Below are 14252 nucleotides of genomic sequence, written 5' to 3' on the forward strand. Positions count from 1 at the left end.
TTTCTCAGAACATCAGCTGTGGTACCCTTAAGGTAGCCAAGACCAATATCATAGCACTGTTCCCGTCAGTCTGGCCGGTGGGAACATCATAATACAATGTTCCTGCCGGTCAGCCCTAGAACTGCATCTTCTGCAAGGCTGCTAGCTGTTCCTTATGGCTCTATCAAAGCCCTTCCAAGAGCCCATCCAGAATGTAAATCTGGAGGAAAGAGGAAGATACTTGTCATTCACTGGAGTTGCACAAACCTTCTTGCTAACCACAGGATTTGGCTTGAGAACTTGAAAAACATGGTGCTTCATGTGGATTTCCCAAGGGAAGTAGTTAGGCAGGTAGTTAGGCAATACTGGTTGAATTCAGGAATGAGGCTAACAAGTAGGCACTCCCCTGAGTTAAGGAGTCTTAACACAAGTTGATCAAACATGGGCATCCTGTGGCTCTTAGTTTTAAAGGGGTTCGACTGGTGGGTTAGCAGAGCCTGAGCTGGAAGAAAAGCATGGGTGGAATAGAACCTTTCATTATTGCTCCAAAGGGCATACACATTATTCACAGGTATACAGGACAGGTAGCCACCACCAATGAAATCCTATTCTTGTAATGCTTCAGCTAGGTAGTGTCTAAGCACTTTCTATGTATGGCAAATTCCTTGCATTGTCGTTGGCCTTATATACTTTCTTGCAAGGTGCAAGAGACCTCTTTATCCTGGGGAAGGGCAATGAAGCTGTTTAGGTTTGCACAGAACTCTGCCTGTTTTGTTAGAATTGGTGGCCAGCAAAACCCTATAATGCCAATGTGTGGGACCAGCAGTGGCCACATTAAATTTTGTGCAAGGGCAAAGGCAAGTGCAGATTGCCAAGGACACACGATCCACTACAGTGTTGAGAGTGACCTGGAGGTGAAAATTTAAATTAGAGTTTGCCTGTTGCAGTGGCAAATGGCTGGTGAGTTAGAGGGACAGTGGAGCAAACTTGAGAGCCTCCATATCCTGATTGCCTGAATTATTCTTTTCTCTCAGGGAACAGAGCCAAGCAACAGGAAGAATTTCCCCCTTTATATTAAATTAACCATATTTTCCATCAAGAGGGATGAGACTTAGACTTACCACAATCTTCTGTCTTTTCTTTTATCATTCAGATATTATATCAAGAATCCTCCATCACCCTTTTGCCTATTCCTGTTTAATACTCCTCTGATGCAGTGGTCTTTTCACTCTTTTGTAGGTGTAAGAAGAATATGCGCTTCACCCCTGTTCCAGTGAGAGAAACATCAAAGAGTGTATCGCTGTGTGGTGAATGACACAAATATAGATGAAAAAATATTCTGTGACATGAACATTGTGTCAAACATATCAGCACTACAAAAGTATTGTGTAAGAGAATATCTAAGGAAAGAATATTGTTTTTTGTATATCATATTGCTCTTAAGAATATTGTTGTATATAATATTGTTTACCTTAATATAGTAGAAATAACTATTGTTTTATTTAATTTAAAATATATATGTGAATTTTAGCTGTCAGTATCCCTAAGTATAATTGTTATAATTGTTTTAAATATAGTTTGTAATTTTAAATGATTAAATTAGTGTTTTCAATACAATAAATTATTTATAATGTAGTAGTGGGTTGTTGGACTTGTCGGGGAAAGGGTAGGAATTAAATTAAATTATAATGTATTTTGTTCTAATATTGATTATTTAAAGGATTATTATGTAAATTGTTTAACTGTTAAATTGGTATTGTATTTATTTGAGCTTAATTTTTTACTTTTAGTCAAACTTTCTTTATTGGATTTTCACAATAGAACATATAGAGATAACGCATGTCAACGGAATTGACATCAGCATTAAAGTTCAGTGCTATCATGCTTCACAGCTTCAAATAAGATTTGTGCCAATTACCAAAGAACTGAAACATACAGTACTTGTATCTTGAATACAAAAAAGGAAGAAGGGAAAAGGAAATACAAACACAAGAACATAGTCAAGAACAAATAGTAGCATACACCATGAGTAGAATCAATTAATATCTTTCACTTAGCGCCCAGTAAAGAATACATACAATCTGTACTCTCCTAGTACCAGAGGAAAAGAGCCCTGGGAGTCATAAACACATCATATCTGCAAGAGGTGCAGTACCTGGGTGCGAGTTGAGCAAGCTGTGAGTGGAAGACCACTAGAGAGAAAGGACACTAGGGGTCCCCATTGGTATTAAAAAAATGTGAAACTATCTATAAGAATATCTTCTAAGCGCTCCATGGTCAGGGCCTGCCAGAGTCTCTGATGCCGCTGAGTGCCATTGAGTGGAAGCTGCTGGCCTCTTCCACGCCACTGCCAAAGCCATCTTAACCATCCCCATGCAAAGCCACAGAATCGCCCGATCACTCGAAGCTTGGCCTTCGTGGGACTTGTCTCTAAGCCCCAGGAGTGCGAATCCCAGGGAGGTCGGTACCGGATAAACCATTATGTCCTTTATTTGAGCTAAGATTTTGGTCCGGTACATTCGGATCACAGGGCATTCCCACCAAACATGTCTGAACAGACCACTGCCCCTCTAGCAAGTATTGTCGGTATCGTGGAAAATCTTTTTAAGTTTTGTGGGGTATAAGTACTAGTCATATAATGTTTTGTAGTGAGCTTCCCTCAACCCCATGGAGTGGTCAACCCCATATCATGCCACATGCCACAACCCTGATGGACAACGGTGAAACAGTCGCCCTCATTCTGCTCGACCTCTCGGCTGCCTTTGACACCGTCTGTCACCGCACCCTAATCACCTGCCTCCGCTCCACCGGGATCCAAGGCCAGGCCCTGGACTGGATCGCCTCCTTCCTCTCAAACCGTTCCCAAAGAGTTTACCTCCCTCCGTTTCGCTCAGAACCCACCGAGATCATCTGCGGCGTACCCCAAGGCTCATCACTTAGCCCGACACTCTTCAATGTCTACATGAGCCCCCTCGCCAACATCGTACGCAAGCACGACATCATCATCACCTCCTACGCCGACGACACCCAACTTATACTCTCCCTCACCAAGGACCCCGCCAGCGCCAAGACCAACCTACAAGAGGGTATGAAGGACGTCGCAGATTAGATGAGGCTCAGCCGCCTAAAGCTGAACTCTGAAAAAATGGAAGTCCTCATCCTCGGCAACACCCCGTCCGCCTGGGGGGACTCCTGGTGGCCCACGGCCCTCGGCACCGCACCGACCCCCACAGACCACGCCCGCAACCTCGCTCTCATCTTGGACCCTCTTCTCACCATGACCAAGCAAGTCAACACTGTGTCCTCCGCCTGCTTCCTCACCCTCCGCATGCTCCGCAAGATCTTCCGCTGGATCCCCGCCGACACCAGAAAAACCGTGACCCACGCCCTTGTCACGAGCCGCCTGGACTACGGCAACACCCTCTACGCCGGGACCACAGCCAAACTCCAAAATCGCCTGCAACGCATTCAAAACGCCTCGGCCCTCCTCATCCTCGACAGACCCCGCAGCAGCCACATCTCCGCACACCTGAGACACCTGCATTGGCTCCCTGTCAGCAAAAGGATCACCTTCTGACTTCTCACCCACGCACACAAAGCCCTCTACGACAAGGGACCGGAATACCTCAACAGACGCCTCAGCTTCTACGTCCCCACCCGCCTCCTCCGCTCCTCTGGCCTCGCACTCGCTGCTGTCCCTCGCATCCGCCGCTCCACGGCGGGTGGGAGATCTTTCTCCTTCCTGGCGGCCAAGACCTGGAACTCCCTCCCCACCAGCCTCAGGACCACCCAGGACCACTCTGCTTTCCGGAGACTCCTAAAGATCTGGCTGTTCGAACAGCGATAACCCCCCCCTTTTTCCCCTAGCGCCTTGAGACCCGCACGGGTGAGTAGCGCGCTTTATAAATGTTAATGATTTGATGATTTTTGATTTGACAATCAATTCCATTGGCTCTCTGTGATCTGCTTGCCTAGTGGAGTAGACAAGAACTTGACATGTCGGGGAGGAGTGCGGGTGATCGTGTCCAGCAAATGTTTATAGAGAGAACAGATTGCACCTCTAGAATCTGCATGGGTTTCCACAAATTGTTCTATGGGGGAAAGGTCTCTTGTCGATGTCTCCCTAATGTTGGGGCGGATGACCCAGTGTCGTAGCTGTGTGTAGTGGTATCTTTCAGTTAGTGGCAGTCCGAAATTCCTCTGACAATTCTCAAAGGTGAGTATGTCGGGCCTGTGGAATCGGTCAGATTTCACTAGACAAACCCCTACCCTCCATCCCTCAAAGGGTCCCTGGGAGAGCGCTGGCGGGGAATCCGGGTTAAAGTGGATGGACGTAAATGGAGATGGAAACTGGGGCCATGTCCCTAACTTATTTACCGTGTCCCATGTGTCTAAAGTCGTTTTCATATGGATGCTCAGGTACACATTTCTCGGTCTGTCGTATTTGGGTTTCCACAACAGGTCCTAAATAGAGCGGCCCATCACCGCACGTTCCATGTGGATCCGGGGTTTATCTGACTCTTTAAGGGAACACTCTGTAATCATTTGTAATTGTGTCACTTTGTGATACATCTGGAAGTTTGGAAGAGCTAATCACCCCGCCGACCTTGGTAGACAGAGTACTTGGTATGGGAGCCTAGCCCTACCTGACTACCAGAAGAATTTAGTGAGTAGGGTCCGTAGGATGGGGAAAAAAAACCTTCAGCAATGGGATGGGTAGTCCCTGAAAGAGATGCAAAAACTGTGGCAGCATTGTCATTTTAAGAGCGTGAATACGTCCTAACCAGGTACAAAGGTGTCCATCTCTTGAGATCAGTCTTTTGTTGTTGAATAAATGGGGACCAATTGGCTTTGTAGAGGTCTGTGGTGTGGGGTGTGGTTCTAATACCTAAGTATGTTAGTTCCTTCTTTGCTCACTGGAAGGAAAAGCTGTGTATCAAGTGTTCCATCTCAGCAGAGATTAGAATCAGATCAGGAGGTAGGATTTGGACAGATTAATCCAGTACCCTACCACTCCCTCAAATTTAGCAACTTTGTGTTGCAAGGCTTGGAATGAGGTTTTTGGTGACATCAGGGATAAGAGGACATCATCTGCAAACAGAGAGATCTTACTGGTAGTAGATCCCAAAAGTATGCCCCAGATCTCCTCATCTTGTCGCGCCTGCATTGCCAATGGTTCTATCCTAAGTGTGAACAAGAGAGGAGAAAGAAGACAACCATGGCGGGTGCCCCTTTCCAACTGAAAAGTCTCTGAGCCAATTCCATTTACCAACACTTTGGCAACCAGGGTAATATAACTGGCTTATATCATTGTTATAAATCTCTCGCTGAAGCCAAAATGCCTCATGGTTTGGAACAGTAAGGACGAATCGACTCGGTCGAACGCTTTTCCTGCATCCAAAGTGAGTAATACTGCTGGGATCAGTTTCTTGGTCAATTTCTTTATCAAGTGCATCACCTGCCTCAGGTTGTCATGAGTTTGCCTCCCCTTTATAAATCCAGACTGATCTGGGTGGATCAAGTCTGGTAATATTCCCTCCAGTTGGATGGTCAGATATTTGGAATTTAATTTGGCATCTAGGTTTAATAAGGAGATGGGTCTATAGAGAAAGAATAGAAGTGTGGCTCCTTCCCTGGTTTAGGAATGACTGATATCAGTGCTTTCCTTGTCGAGCATGTGACGCCCGGTTTAGTGGCTTTGAGGTTGAACAGTTTAGTTAATTGTGGTATAAGTTCCCTGGCAAACATTTTGCAAATCTGGACTGTGAAGCCATCTGGCTCTTGTGATTTATGAAGTTTTAGTGCCATTATTGCTGCCCTGACCTCTTCCTCCCCGATGAAGTCGCTCAAGGTCTCATTCTGTTCCTGAGTCACTTGCCATAGGGAAACCTTCTCCAAATAATGTAGTTGGTCGGACCTTGCCGGTCTATTTGCTGTGTATATGTCCTTGTAAAAGTTTTTAAAATGGTCACTTTGTCTCTTTCCATCTTGGCCTCCCCCCATGTCCCAGGTTAAAGCTAAGGATATAATCTCTCTCCTGTTTGACCCTCAATTGTCGTGCCAATTGTTGTCCTATTGTATTACCCTGCATAAATGCCCACTGGCGAAGGTGAAGAGTGGTAAACACTGCTCTATTTGTGTATGCAAGTTTCCTTTGAGTGTTGTAACATTCCTTTGTGTCTGTGAAGAGGGGAATCTTTGTGTTTCTGTTCTGCTATCTTCAGTTCAGCCTCTAGCATAATGCATTCCTGGGTTTTTTGCTTGGTGAGGGTAAACATTAGCAAGACACATCACCCTCTAATAACCGCCTTAAGAGTGTCCCAATTAGTAGCCACATCGGTATCTCGAGGGTTGTTCAGAGTAAAGAACTCCCCGTTTACGAATTTCATCGCAGAGCATCCCATCTCACGTGAGAGGAGTAGGGAAGAACCACCTTTGCTCCCTAGGAGTACCCAGGGGCCAGTCCAAATTAAGCTGTACTGAGGCATGGTCAGAAATGACTATGGGGTGAAATGTTGATGAAAGAACACTCTGAGCAATTAATTGACTTGTAAATATGTAGTAAAGTCAGAAGTAGGTACGATGAGAGTGAGAGAAAAAAGTATAGTCCTTAGTGTCTGGGTGCACAAATCTCCAAGCATCAATTAGCCCTAATACTGCCACTGTATTTTTCAAGGATTTGGAGAAGCTAGCCATAGGTGAGTATGCTGGGTGGGAGCTATCGACGTCTTGATCCCATGTCAAGTTGATATCACCCAGTAGGATAATATTTCCCTCTGCAAATTCTGGACAAAGGTCGTCTGAGCCATATTGGGAACATACAAAGTGACTATTGTACATGGGTGGCCTGTTATTTTACCATTTACCATCCAAAACATCCCTTCCTTGTTCGATTAATGAGCCTGGGGTTGGAAGGCTAGACAGGCGGGGAAAAAAGGGCCACCCCATTGTGTGTTGTAATATGGAATGATTTAAATGCCGTGGGGAATCTCCTATGTTGGAGTCTGCCCTCTCACTGCATTTCAAATAGGTTTCCTGTAGGGCTAAAATAACATACCTCGCATCCAGGAGATATTTTCATATCTTTTGCCTCTTAGCAGGGGGGTTAAGACCCCTCATATTCCATGTTAATGTAACTAACATCATGTCTGTCTGGCAGCTTTGTCCATCTTCACTCCCCTCCTCTCCCACCCCCCATTCCTTCCTTGTATTCCCCTTTCTTGTCTGGGAGACAGCTATTGACCCTGGGTGCATTCTCTCAAGTATCCCAGCCTGGGCCCACTTATGGTAAACAACAAAGAACAACAATCTGAAACCAGTAAGGACTCTAGTCCCATAAGTGGTCTATCAATTACATAACAATAGAACATTATAGGCAGTCTGGCAGTACTTGCTGCAGCATTCTGAATGGATGATCATATGTATGGGGCTGAGGGTAAACTGTGTGATGAAGAACTGTTTCAAGGCACTATTGGGTTCCTGGAGTGCCAGTGTCCCCTGTCTTTGGTGTCCCTCATAATTTTCTAGGTCCGCCTTAAGACACTTACCCCCACTCCCCAACCCCCATGGAGCCCATCACCCAAGCCTGAGCAAAAGGATATCATCTGAAGCGGCGTTCCGCCGCTAAAGCAGAAATTCATGTAGGTGAGGCTGCAGGCCCTCAGTCCCCTTTCTTACGCTGCTTCTTAAGACATCTCGGTTCTCCCCTGGATGTAGGAGCTGCAGGAGATGAGTCACTCGCATTGTTCGGGCTGGTGTCATTGGAGAGCACCAGGCCCAGAAGTTTTTCCGACTCGCCCACCTCAGTGAAGTGGTGCAATTTGTTCTGGTAGGAGAAGGCCAGTCCAAATGGAAAAGTCTGGCGATATTTCACATTGCTCTTGCAGAGGTGGCCCGTAATCGGTCTAAATTGGAGTGTTCTTGCTAATGTAGCGGGAGCTATGTCCTGATAGACCGAACATGTTGATACTTAAAAGGAGACAGTGTCTGCCTCCAGGCCACCTTCAAAATTGCTTCCCTCATCTTCAATGGGTGTAGTTTTATCAGTACATTGCAAGATCACCTTCCATCCATCATCAATGGTGATTCCACCTGATGAGCTCTCTCTACCTTAATTGAGACTTGAGGGTCTCCTATGAGTTTGCCAAAGAGTCCCAATACAAATGCTTTGAGCTCAGGACCTTCCGCTCCTTCCTCCAAGATTCTGAGACGGACCTTGTCCCTTCGGGATTGATTTTCGAGATCTTCGCACTTCAACTGGGCAGTTTGTAGATGATCTTGGGTCCAAGAGTGGAAATCTTCCAGCTTCTCCAAGCGCTGTTCCATAGACTTGCATTGCGTCTCCAAATCTAGTGTGCATTTCCCCACTAAATCTACGTCTTGCTGGAGTGACATGAGTTTAGTGGTTGGGTCGGAGAGTAGCACATTGAGGGAACTTGTCATGTCTAATTTTAATTCTTCTCTAAGTTCTTTTTTGAACATCTGCAGTGAAGCTAGCAGGTAGTTTTTAGTGAGCGTCATAGTTTCGAGCTCCGAATGTTGTGCACGGATATCCCTGGCTCTGCCGGTTGAAAGTAGCTGGACATTATATTGTGCTGAGCCTTTTTGGGTAAGTATAACAACACAAAAGGATGATGGACGGAGTGTTGAAACTTTTCAAGCACTCACCCCACTCACAGATCTGGGATTAATCCATCATTCTTTTGCTCACCATGCCACCCCAGTTTGGACCCAGCCATATACAAATCAGTCTTGACCCTGTTCCCCAGGGGAACAGTCCAGCCCGAACTGCCAGGTCCTCCCTGGTCCAGAAACAAGCATCCTGGGAACGGTTTCAGGATATCACCCTTCATCAGCCAGGCTAGCTTGAATACAGATGCACAGTGAGCAAGGGACCCATGTCTGGGCATACCCTTCCCACATAGGGCAACTATACCAACACAAAAGGGTGAAGGACAGAGTGTTGCAACTTTTCAAACACTCACTCCCAGTCACAGATCTGGGTTTAATCCATCATTTGTTTGCTCACCATGCCACCCCAGTTTGGACCCAGCCATATACAAATCAGTCTTGACCCCGTTCCCCATGGGAAAGGTCCAGCCCGAACTGCCAGGCCAGGTCCTCCCTGGACCAGAAACAAGCATCCTGGGACCGGTTTCAGGGTATCACTCTTCATTAGCCAGGCTAGCTTGAATCCAGTGGCACAGTGAGCAAGGGAGCCTTTTTGGGTGGCATTTAAAACCTTCACACTACCTTTGTTCATCTAGAGACTCAGCCCCGGAGACCAAAGCAAATCTGACCTGCAGTCCTTCCGATATGTGGGGGCTTGACTCTCTGTGCCATTAGATGCTTCAGTCGTGTAAGGCTGCCCGTTGCAAGTTCCAGGGGGGGCGGTGGTGTCCAGAGGCTGTGCACCTGCACTCGGCTGCTCACTCCACAGGAAAGGGGGGGCATCCCCGCAGCAGTACTGATCAGGACTCATCACCGGTGCGCCTGCAGATAATTCACAGCTCCCACTCCACAGGATATCCCTGTGATTTAGTGTGGCAAGGGCAATAAATCTATGGTCGGAGCCGTGACTCATGCCTGTATTCCCAGATATGCTGCGTAACATTGGAGAAGGTCATCTGTGGAGGACCACTGATCCAAGACTGCCAGAAGGTATTTAATCGTTCAGGATTCGCTGTGCTGGGGTGTGAAATGGCTAGGCTATCATTCATAATCCTTGAATGTTGCTATTGTGCCTCGGCCTGTGCAATGCGTTTTCGCAGCCTGGAAGCTGCCTCGGCTGCCATGGCAGAGTCAGGCACTAACAAGTTCTTCATGCGGGGCCCTATAGAACCAACCCCAGTGCACTAGGAAGGCACCTGCCTGCGGGCGCTCCATTGGTGCTCGGTGGGAGAGGAAGGTGACACCCAGCTCCATCCTTGATGCTGCAGCACAACTCACCGCCGGACCCCGACGCAATCCATAATGGCGGATGCGCACTCCTCTAGCAGCAAGTCCTCAGAGCCCTGGACAGCAAGGCAGCGCAGCGAGGCATCCTCCGCACCACTATTCAGGACCTCCAGCTTCTCTGGCTGTTCCGCTTCCAACAGTTTCAGAGTTCATGGACTCCCGAGCCACCACTCTCACAAGTAATGCGGCGGAGATTGGGTGGGTTAAGTCCACAAGGCCATGATGGCTTGGCCACACCCAATTTGTTACTTTTAAAGTAGATTTTATTTGTTATAATTTGGTAATTAATCTTTTAATAGCAGAGTTTGTAAGGGAATAGAGTGATAAGTTATTCAAGTCATAATTGTTTTTTATTATTTTATATTAGTTGCTAAATAGTTATGTATTTTTATGTAAAATATTTATTGATTTACATAAATTTAATAATAGTTGTATAATGTATTTTTTTTATTTATTATTGTTTTTAATTGTTTTCTTTTATTTAACTAGATTTTATGATTCATTTATGTATTATCTAATTTATTTGTGTTTTTTGGTTTTTTAGAGAGAGAAAATAATTGTATTTAAAATAATTTAACCTAGTAAACTATTTCATAATCTCATTGTGTATTCTCATTTTAAATTTACCTTTTTAAAAAATGTATAGTTTTATATATTATGAAAAATATAATGTAATAATTTCAGGTAATTAGATATTTCATAGTTTTTTAGAGAGTTGTGAATGGTATATGTAACCCCTATGAACTCCAACATTTTGCCTAATCTTCCTCAGGTTGGAGTAGGAATAGTAAATCTAGCCCCTCCGAAGTCCAACACTTTTCCTAAAGATGCCTATTTAGGAGTGGGAATAGTAAAACAAACCCACTGAAGCCCAAAACTTTCCCTACTGTTGCTTAGGTTGAAGTGGGAATAGAATATCTAACCCCTTCAAAGTCCAACACTTCCATGCTATTGCTAGGATTGGTATGTAACTTCTAAATGTATCAGATTGCTTAGATTGGAGTGTGAATAGTAACTCTAACCCCTTAAAGGTCCAATACTTTCCCTTCTGTTGCTGAGATTGATGTGGAAAAATTATTCTAACCTTCCGAAGTGCAACACTTTCCCTACTGCTGCTTCGAATGGACTGGAAATAGTAAATCTAGCTTCTTTGAAGTTCAACACTTTCCCTGCTTTTGCTCATGTTGCAGAATAGTAAACTTAATGTGTGCAAGGTGTAAAACATTTCCTATTTTTACTTATTTTGGAATTGTAGTGATCTTTTCCTACTTTTGTATAATTTTTAATTGTTTTTATTTTTATAATATTTGTTTTTTAAATGTTGAACTTAAGTTTAGCAAAATGTAAATTTTTATTTACATTTTTTTTATTAATGTAGGCAAAGGATATTTTGATATAGGTTGTTTTATTCTATTCCTTTAATGGTAATATTATTGATACATATATTTTGAATGGTACATATATATAATTTTTATATTTGGTGTCAAGTATTAAATACACTATTTTTACATGTTAATTTTAATAGTTAGGTTAGTTACTTCTAATGTTATGTTATTCTTAATATTTTAAATGTCATGCAATCAAACCTTGTTTAATTATTGTATTTATATATTTTAGAGAATCTATCTATCTGTCTATCTATCTATCTATCTATCTATCTATCTATCTATCTATCTATCTATCTATCTACCTATCTATCTATCTATCTATCTATCTATCTATCTATCTATCTATCTCAGTATATCTATGTTTGTGTGTGTGTGTGTGTTTAGATATCAAAACTCCTTGTACTTCAGAAACACACAATGCCCATACTTTTCATGCTGCTGGTGGGAATGGTTATTTGATCCACTGGACTCCCCCGAAAGAAACAGGCCAGCACTCCAGGATCTTTTATGAAGCCAGATTTATTCAGTAACACGTTTTGTTTTTAGCCTTTCTAAAAATGAAAGATCCTCGAGTTCGAACGTCTTTCCTTTGGTTGGGGGCAGTGGATCATATAGTTAGATAAATATGTATGTGAATTGTCAATATAAACTGATAAAACTATGTATTTAAAATGTTATTATTTTTACTAATTTAAAATGTTAAATTACTTATAATTACTTATAAGTCGATTTTTATTTAAAAAATAAAACAGTCTTCTAACCTTTTGGGTGATTCTATTTTCCACAACTTATAACACTATGGGGGTCATTACGACCCTGGCGGTCATGGACCGCCAGGGCCGGGGACAGCGGATGCACCGCCAACAGGCTGGCGGTGCATCCAGGTCTATTCTGACCGCGGCGGTAAAGCCGCAGTCAGAAAAGGGATACTGGTGGTTTCCTGCCAGTTTTCCCCTGGCCTGAGGAATCCTCCATGGCGGCGCTGCAGGCAGCGCCGCCATGGGGATTCCGACCCCCTTACCGCCAGCCTGGTTCTGGCGGTTTTGACCGCCAGAACCTGGTTGGCGGTAACGGGTGTTGTGGGGCCCCTGGGGGCCCCTGCAGTGCCCATGCCAATGGCATGGGCACTGCAGGGGCCCCCTAACAGGGCCCCACCAAGATTTTCAGTGTCTGCATAGCAGACACTGAAAATCGCGACGGGTGCAACTGCACCCGTCGCACCCTTTCCACTCCGCCGGCTCCATTCGGAGCCGGCATCCTCGTGGAAAGGGGTTTCCCGCTGGGCTGGTGGGCGGCCTTCTGGCGGTCGCCCGCCAGCCCAGCGGGAAACTCAGAATTACCGCGGCGGTCTTTTGACCGCGCAGCGGTATTCTGACGGCGGTACTTTGGCGGGCGGACTCCGCCGCCCGCCAAAGTCGTAATGACCCCCTATATTTTGCACTTGTGCTGTTAATTTATTTACTTGTAACAGAAAAAATGAAAAAATTTATGAACATTATTAGTAAATTTTAAGGAATAAATTAAAACGTGAAACAGTCCTCCGTATATTCTACGAATGTCTTTAGAAAAGCTATTCAGACCGACTTTTCCAGACAATCTTTATATAATATGTTATCAATTGCTAACAGTTCACTAAAAAGATGCCTAATATCCCACACTCTCCAATTGGTACCTGCAACCAATCTCTTTTTGATCATTGTACTTGTCCAGACAGAATGCTCAAGGAAACAGCGCTTATCCAATGTCTATTTAAGTGAACATTTTAAAACCTCCAAACTATTGTTTTCTTTTAGTTCCAGCTAGTTAAACCGTCTGCGATAAATTAATTTCCGAACGCAAAAGGCAGCAAAACACCCAAAATAGGGGTCTTATTCTTGCTTACATTTATTTTTGCCATGTGGATTTTTGGAAGGTAGATGTATCCCTCTTCAGATTTTTCCATGTCAGTGTGGGCCTCGGTAGAACAAGGAGCTCTAATGTTTTCCTGAAAAGAAAGCTTAGTGTTAAGTGCTCTCTAACGAAGGGTGCCCAAGATACAAACATATTAGAGAACCGTGAAGGACAGTGGAATGCACAGAACTGACTGCAGTGCTAGTCATGCTTCACTTGAGTCCAAGCACCTGGCCTGCCATCTCTGAAGACAAATAAAGCAGGAGAATGGGTCATTTTCAGAAGCTCCTCTCCGGTGGAAGGGAAGGAAAATATAGAATTCAGGGAAAAGGCTGATATGTAGGGGACCCCGTAAAGAATATGGAGACGGGGTCCAAAATCTTCTCTTGGGGTGTCTAAGCCTTAGTTCTGAAAAGGCCTTGGGGTTATATGGGATGCATTTCAAACAAAAAAATGAAAAGTTCCCTTTTCATTTTTTCAGAGTAGGCAGTGGTCAGAGGAACCTTTACCTGCTCTGAAAAAATATTTCAGCTTACATTTACAAAGAGGAAGGGGTTCATGTGGGCCCCTTCTTGTTTGCTAATGGGTTACAACCAACTTGTTGGCAGTAACTGCAAATGTTTTGTGACATTCCTAATTGCCAGTGTGATTCACCCTAAACACACTCCTTCCTAATACCGAATCGCAAAAGAAAAAATGTGATTCAGTAAACAAATTACAGAGTCGTGTTTTGCTTTGGTATGTGGAAAAAAGCATTTTTCCGCTTGGAAACCAGAAAAATACTTTGTACATTTGGCCCTTAGCTTGTAGTAGTAATAGTTTGTACTAATAGCAGAGGGTCCGATTCAGAAAGGTAAATTTACGCTTTTGCATGGCTTACGATTGTTTGCTATTCACAATGAGATTTGTGAGAAGTACCTTATTGAGTGCAGAATCTCTACACTTAAAAAGATAGACAGATTGGTGTAAATTCGTTCAGTAGTTTTAGAGAAAGTAATCTTAAAAAAATGTGTATGTATCAGGCCACGCAGGTTCTGC

This window comes from Pleurodeles waltl, chromosome 1_2, assembly GCF_031143425.1.
Source record: "Pleurodeles waltl isolate 20211129_DDA chromosome 1_2, aPleWal1.hap1.20221129, whole genome shotgun sequence".
NCBI classification, from domain to species: Eukaryota; Metazoa; Chordata; class Amphibia; order Caudata; family Salamandridae; genus Pleurodeles; species Pleurodeles waltl.